The 7,081-nt window shown below is 38.8% G+C and overlaps 1 long non-coding RNA gene across 1 annotated transcript; it reads left to right on the top strand.

The window, feature by feature from the left end:
* The first annotated feature begins 4,734 nt into the window (after positions 1–4,734).
* On the top strand, positions 4,735–6,803 carry LOC127558983 (uncharacterized). The gene is made up of 2 exons (XR_007953048.1): positions 4,735–4,877; positions 5,797–6,803. It is a non-coding gene; the product is annotated as an uncharacterized LOC127558983 (long non-coding RNA).
* The last annotated feature ends 278 nt before the right edge of the window (positions 6,804–7,081 follow it).

Here is a 7,081-nt window from a genome sequence, read left to right as displayed (position 1 = left end):
GTGGTTGTTGTTGTTAGTATTATTATTATTATTATTATCATCATCATCATCAGGGGGATGATCACTTGAAACTGCTGAAAGCCAGAGAATACAAAGCATGCTCTTAAAAATAGCACTGGAGGAAAAAAATGAAAGAAAAAAAGGAAAGAAGGAGGAGGAGAAGAGAGGATAGAAGAAAGGCCCAGAACCTTTTAATACCCTTTTAAAACAGCTTGGCATCCGCCTTACATGGCAGGAGTGGTGCTGCCTGTCTCACTGCCCAGGACCGAATGAGCAGCAGGGCCCCTGGAGCCCACCATGACTGTTCTCCCTTCCAAGGCCAGGAAGGGAGTGCCAACAAAATGTTGTTGTTGTTTTTTTCCAGGGTGAGGTTGGAGGAGAGATTTCCAGGTGGTGGTCCATGGAAAAACATACATACTCCCTCTCTCAAGAACAGAGTTCCATTCAGTTAGGCTGCCCAGTTGATTTGAGATCTTGTTGGGGCTGGGGGTGGGAGGAGCATGGAAAAGTCCATTCATAAATGGAAAATCTGTGTTAGTCAGCCTTACTATGCCCAATTTTTTGCCATCCTTCCTTCAATGCCACACCTTTCCCGCTTCTGAAAGCCCTCAAGAGCAATATAGGAAGCAACTGATGGACACTGAGACAGAAAGGATTAGGATTTCATGATCCAAGATGGGGCAAGGGGAGACATTAGGGCATGGTGAGCCTACTTTCCTCTGCCTTCCGAGAACTGGCCAAGGGACACTTTATGGGACTGCCACCGCTAAACGTTCCCACCCACCTCCTGACTTCAGGAGTAGTCATAACTGGGAACAACCTCTCCTTCCCTGCCCCACCTAGCCACCTGGAAGAGGACAGGAACATGGGGTACAGGGGATCCTAATATACCAGCTCTGGCTCTGGTTCTGGAGCTCATCACTGTAACAGCTGCCTCCAGGAGGAAGTCAATGAACCAATTTAAAAGGAACCTTTGACAGTCAGTATACTTCTCTGGCCTTATTTAGCTGATGGAATTATGAACTCAACAATAAATGGTCTAGGAATCATGAGCCCTATCGATAATACCAACTGTTCTTATCTCATTTAATCAGCAATATTTCACAGATAAGGAAACGGGCTAAGTAAGTTACTTGTTTAGGGTCACACAAGTAGTGAATACTTAATTCAGAGTCTAAAGTCAAGTCTCCCTGACTACAAGTTCAGGGCTCTATCCACTATGCTAGCTGGGTTTTCATAGTGGCCCTTTCCTCTAAATTCCTATCTCTAAATCCTATGTGATCCTTTAACTGCCCACCAAAGGGCAACCCAAAGATCTCAGAGCCTTGACTATTCTTTTGGGAATTCTGTCTTGGATAGGTCCTCTTAAGGTTAGCTTTCCCCTTTGTTTTAACCCGTCCTATCCAGAGTTCCAGCTCTTTGGTTTGGGCATGGGGTGGGTGTGGGAGGGAGCTGGAGAGGAAAAGGCGTGGTTTCCTTGAGGGTCCCTGGGCCATGGCTTAGAAAGTAAAATGGGTATACCAGTATTAGCATACTGAAGTCTGGAATTCTAAGCCTTTCTAAATTATACTCTAATGAAACCTTCTGCAACCCACAATCATTATCTTCCAACTGAAATTTTTAATGGATTCTTCTTATGCAGCCTTCATTCAAAAGCCCAACCTCTTGGGCTGGCAATTTATGGGCAGAAGGGAAGGGGCAGAAGGTTGTCAGTAAGGGAGGATGTTGGTAATGGTAGGCAATAAAAACAAATTTGCCTCTCCTTTTGGCACCTTCTTTTTCCTCTAGTGCCCTTGCAGTCCTCCTTCTTCCACCCACTCATTATCTATTTCTACTGGGTCTTGCTCTGCTCTAACTCCTTATACAGGATCTGATGACTGATTCATTTTAACCAATATTTGTCAAGCACCCAATATATCCAAAGTACTGTGCTTTGGATATACACAAGAATCAAAAACCTCTGTAATTGTCCCAGTCCACAAGGAGCTTATTCTATTGAGGAGATAAAAAAATGTACACAGATTAGCAAGTGCAAGGTAATTTGAAGAGCGAGAGGACATGAATAAACAGGAAAATCAGGGGAAGTTTCAGAGAAAAGGTGCTATCTAAGCTAAGCCTTAGTGGAAGGCAAGAATAAAAATTCAGAGGGGCAGAGAGAGGAGGGAATGCATGAGCTGTACCCTCAAATCAGTATTCCATCTTCCCCTTCCAGGTATGAATGATGCCTTTCCTATTCAATTGTATGGAAATAGGAGTTGAGAATATAGGCAGTAATCTAGTAAAGTGGGGTAGCATGAAATACAGCACAAAAGGTAGGTTGGAAGGGGTTGAGGATTTTGTATTTTCGCCTAGAGTCAGTAGAAGTAAGTGAAGTATTTTGAGCAGGGAAATCACAGGCTCAAAGCTGTGTAATAAGAATATTACTTTGGCAGCTGTGTTAGAGAAATGGATTGGGGAAAGGAGAAGGTAGAAGGAAAGAGACTGATTAGGAGATTATGATAATAGTTCAGACAAGAGAAGATGAGCTCATGAGTTAAGGAGGCCATCACATAAGTAGAATGAGAAGATATTGTGGAGGTACAATTGACAAGACTTAGAAAATGATTGGATTTGGGGAAACAGGATATGGATGAGGAGAGTCAAGGATGACTGAGGTTTTGAGCAGGAAAGAAAGGAATAATAGTACAATTCTCCCATCTATGTCAATACTTTCCCCATCATAATTTTTATGTATCACAGATCTCAGCGTAAGAAATTAAGTAGAAATTTCTTGGGAGGAATACATGAAGCTCAAATGACAACACAGAAAAAAATTCAAAAACTCAGAAATGCATAAAACATATGTGTAGCATTATATAATATCAACATATTTTGTCTTTTAACAACATAATAATTCAAGTTTCTTCTCTGGTATAAAGAAAGAGTCAAAAAATTTTACTCAGATTTTCCAGATTGGGTGGGGGGGCAGAAACTGGTTGTTTTGAAGAGAAAGCTATAGGTGGAAAGATAAATTCTATTTTGATAAGATCTATTTTGATCATGTTGAGTTTGAGATGCAAATGAGACATCCTGGTGGAAATGTCCAGCAGTTAAAGAGATGGGATGAGAGTTCAGGGATTACTGCTATATATTTGTATTTGAAAGTCATCTGCATAGAGATGATTTTTGAATCCATGGAAGCTGATGAGATCACCAAGATAAAGAACAAAGAGAACAAAAGGAAGATGACCCAGGTTAGAAACTTAGAGGATACTTATGATTAGGAGGCTTTAAAGATGGATGATGAATCCACAAAGAAGCAAATCACTGCCACAGAAGCCTAGGGAGAAGGTGGGTTAATAATCACAGCTGACATATATTTAGCACTATGTGCCAGGTACTTTGCTAAGAATTTTATAAACATCTCATTTGATGCTCACAACAACCCTGATAGGTAAGTGAGATTATTAACTTCATTTTAGAAATAAGGAAACAGGCAGGGATTTGAGGCTACATTTGAACTCAGAGCTGTTTCTCCTGCACCATCTAGCTGCCTCTGAACAATAAAAAAAGGTCATAGGGATCAAGAAAAGGTCATTGGATTTGGCAGTTTAAAATTTATCAGTAACACTGGGCTCGAAATCTCACTTTTCTACCAGATTGTAAGGGGATGAGAAGTGACAGAGTAATGAGGTAATGAGAACAGATGATTATTTCTATGTGCTTGGCTGAAGAAATAAAAGCAACAGCTTGAAAGGTTGGCAGGGTCAGGTGAAAGTTTTTCTTTCTTTTTTTTTTTTAAAGGATAGAAGTCTGGAAATGTTCATAGGAAATGGGAAAGTGATAGGGAGAAAATGAAGAAAAGAGAAAAAAAAAGACTGATGTGGCAAGCTTCCAGAAAAAAAGGGAGAGAATGGGATGAAGGTTCAAGTGAGAAGAGCACCTGTTACTCAGTTACTGAACCAAGGAGGGAAGGATTAGTGAAGACAGAGAGGGGGCTTGGAAGTGTAGAGTATGGGAGATGAAGGAGCTCATGACAAATAGCCTTGCTTGTCTCAGAATTATGGGTGGCAAACATCACAGAATACCAGAGCAAGAACTCCAGGGTCTATTAGGTACAGTCTTTTTCATTTTACAAATAAAGATTTTAGAATCCTTCAAGGTTAGAGGATTTGTCCAAGAACACACAGGTAGAAAGCAGCAGTTAAGGTCCCGAGATTACAAATTCATCATTAGGGATGGGAAGTGGGGAGGGAAATTGGGATTAAGTGACTTGCCCGGAGGCACATAACTAGTATCTAATGCTGGACTTGAACTCAAGTCCTCCTGACTCTAAGACTGGGGCTCTATCCTCTGCAGCCACCTATTTTTCCTTTTAACATTGCAATACAATGCCTTATTTTTAAAATTTTTTTTATTATTAAAGCTTTTTATTTACAAAGCATCTTCATGGGTAATTTTTCCAAAATTGACCCTTGCAAAACCTTTTGTTCCAAATTTTACCCTCCTTCCCTTCCCTCCTCCCCTAGCTGGCAACTAGTCCAATACATATTAAATATGTTGAAATACATGTTAGATCCAATATATGTATACATAGTCATACAGTTATCTTGTTGCACAAGAAAAATCAGATCAAGAAGGAAAAAAAAACTTGAGAAAGAAAACAAAATGCAAGCAAATAACAACAGGGAGAGTGAGATTGCTACGTTGTGTTCCACACTCTGTTCCCGTGCTCCTCTCTCTGATTGTAGATGACTCTCTCCATTACTGAACAAGTGGAACTGGTTTGAATCATCTCAATGCTGAAGAAAGCTACATCCATCAGAATTGATCGTTGCTTACTGTTGTCATGTATAATGATCTCCTGGTCCTGCTCATTTCACTCAGCACCAGTTCATGTAAGTCTCTCCAGGCCTTTCTGAAATCATCCTGCTGGTTGTTTCTTACAGAACAATAATATTCCATAACATTCATATACCACAATTTACCCAGCCATTCTCCAATTGATGGGCATCCATTAAATTTCCAGTTTCTAGCCACTACAAAAAGGCTGCCACAAACATTTTGGCACATACAGGTCCCTTTCTCTTCTTTAGTATCTCTTTGGGGTATAAGCCCAGTAGTAGCACTGCTGGATCAAAGGGTATGCACAGTTTATTAACTTTTTGAGCATAGTTCCAGATTGCTCTCCAGAATGGCTGGATGTATTCAAAATTCCACCAACAATGTATCAGTGTCCTAGTTTTCCCTCATCCCCTCCAACATTCATCATTATTTTTTCCTGTCATCTTAGCCAATCTGACAGGTGTAGTGGTATCTCAGAGTTGTCTTAATTTGCATTTCTCTGATCAATAATGATTTGGAACACTCTTTCATATGAGTGGTAATAGTTTCAATTTCATCATCAGAAAATTGTTCATATTCTTTGACCATTTTTCAATTGAGAATGACAATGCCCTATTTTTTGTTGAAGTAAGGGTTTAGGGTGGCAGTGGGGGCTGAAGGAGGTTTGTCAGAGAATCAGTCCTTAAGAATAAAAGCATTAGTGTTGAAACAGCAAGACTCAGGCTGAGAAAAGAGACTGTGAATTTGTTCTAAAACTTAGCATGTATAGCTTTCTTGGTTTTGAGATATCCCTTATTTTTATTATCATTTTTTATTAAAACTTTTTTATTTTCAAAACATACTCATAGATAATTTTCAACAAAACCCTTGCAAAACCTTGTGGTTCCAAATTTTTTTTCCCTCCCTTCCTTAGATGACAAATAATCCAATATAGATTAAACATGTGCAATTCTTTTATACATATCTCCACAGATATCATGCTGCACAAGAAAAATCAGATAAAAAAGGAAAAAAATAAGAAAGAAAACAAAATTCAAGCACACAATAACAAAAAAGTGAAAATACTATATTGTGATCCACACTCAGTCCCCACAGTTCTCTCTCTGGACGCAGATGCTCTCTCAATTATAAGACCATTGGAACTGGCCTGAATCACCTCACTGATGAAAAGCCATGTCCATCAGAATTGATCATCGTTATAGTCTTGCTGTTGTTGTGTACAATGTTCTCTTGGTTCTACTTTCACTTAGCATGAGATATCCTTTACCAGACACAAGAACAGTTGAATGCATGGGATGGTTCAAGGATGAGGACTGGCTAGGTGTGAGTAGCACTTGGAGAAAAAGAATGATCTTTGAATTGGTCATTGATAGGGTCAAGACCAATGTGAGGAGACCGAAGATGGGGTTGTGGATTCTGAGGGCACAGATAGAAATGAAAGGATTGGAGCCAGGTCAGGATGAAGATGAAGAGCAAATCTAGAAGTACAGCTATCCCTTCTATATCACAACTTTGATGCATTGTGAGTTGGCATAAGAAATTCAATGGGAATTTTTGGGAACTTTTGTGGAAGCTGCAGATGACATAAAAAGGCCAGCAGATGATACAGAAAATGTTTAGAAACTCAAAAATGCATAAAATATATGTACAGTACATTTTATCTGTTGCATCTAATATATATTATATCTATGATCTATTTTATCATATTTTTACATAAATATACAATTTCTTTTTTAAAGTTAAAATAAATAAAAGTTTCAATTTGAGAAAAGAACAGGAAGCCAGCAAATGACTAGCAAAAGCTAGAAATATAGAGATATCTTTAAAAGTTTTGTAACTCATAAATGCACAAAATGTATATACTAGTATTATCATATTACCTGTACAGGATGTATTTTACTATTTAATAGAATAAATGAACAGCTACACAAATTTTTTTTCTTAAATTTGATTTGTAGTAAAAGAATTGTGGTTCTATACACTGGTTTGAGGATGCCAAGTTTGTTTACAGCAATTATGTGACATATCATGGTGATCTCACAGTGATCTTTGCAACTTAAATTTCTTGTATTTTGTGTCATTTAAATTGCAAAAGGAAGGCTAAAAAATTTATGGGGATTTTGCAGAGTGGGGGGGTACTAGGCCCCTGATCTCCATGATATGGAAGGGATAACTGTAATGAGGGAGAGATGGAAGGGCAGGAGATTATGATCACGGAGGGGAATTTTAGAGTTTGAAATTATGGAATCAAAGTCTT

Source organism: Antechinus flavipes, chromosome 4 (assembly GCF_016432865.1).
Source record: "Antechinus flavipes isolate AdamAnt ecotype Samford, QLD, Australia chromosome 4, AdamAnt_v2, whole genome shotgun sequence".
NCBI lineage: Eukaryota > Metazoa > Chordata > Mammalia > Dasyuromorphia > Dasyuridae > Antechinus > Antechinus flavipes.
Note: the sequence above shows the minus strand (reverse complement) of the source record. Positions and strands in the feature narration are given on the sequence as shown.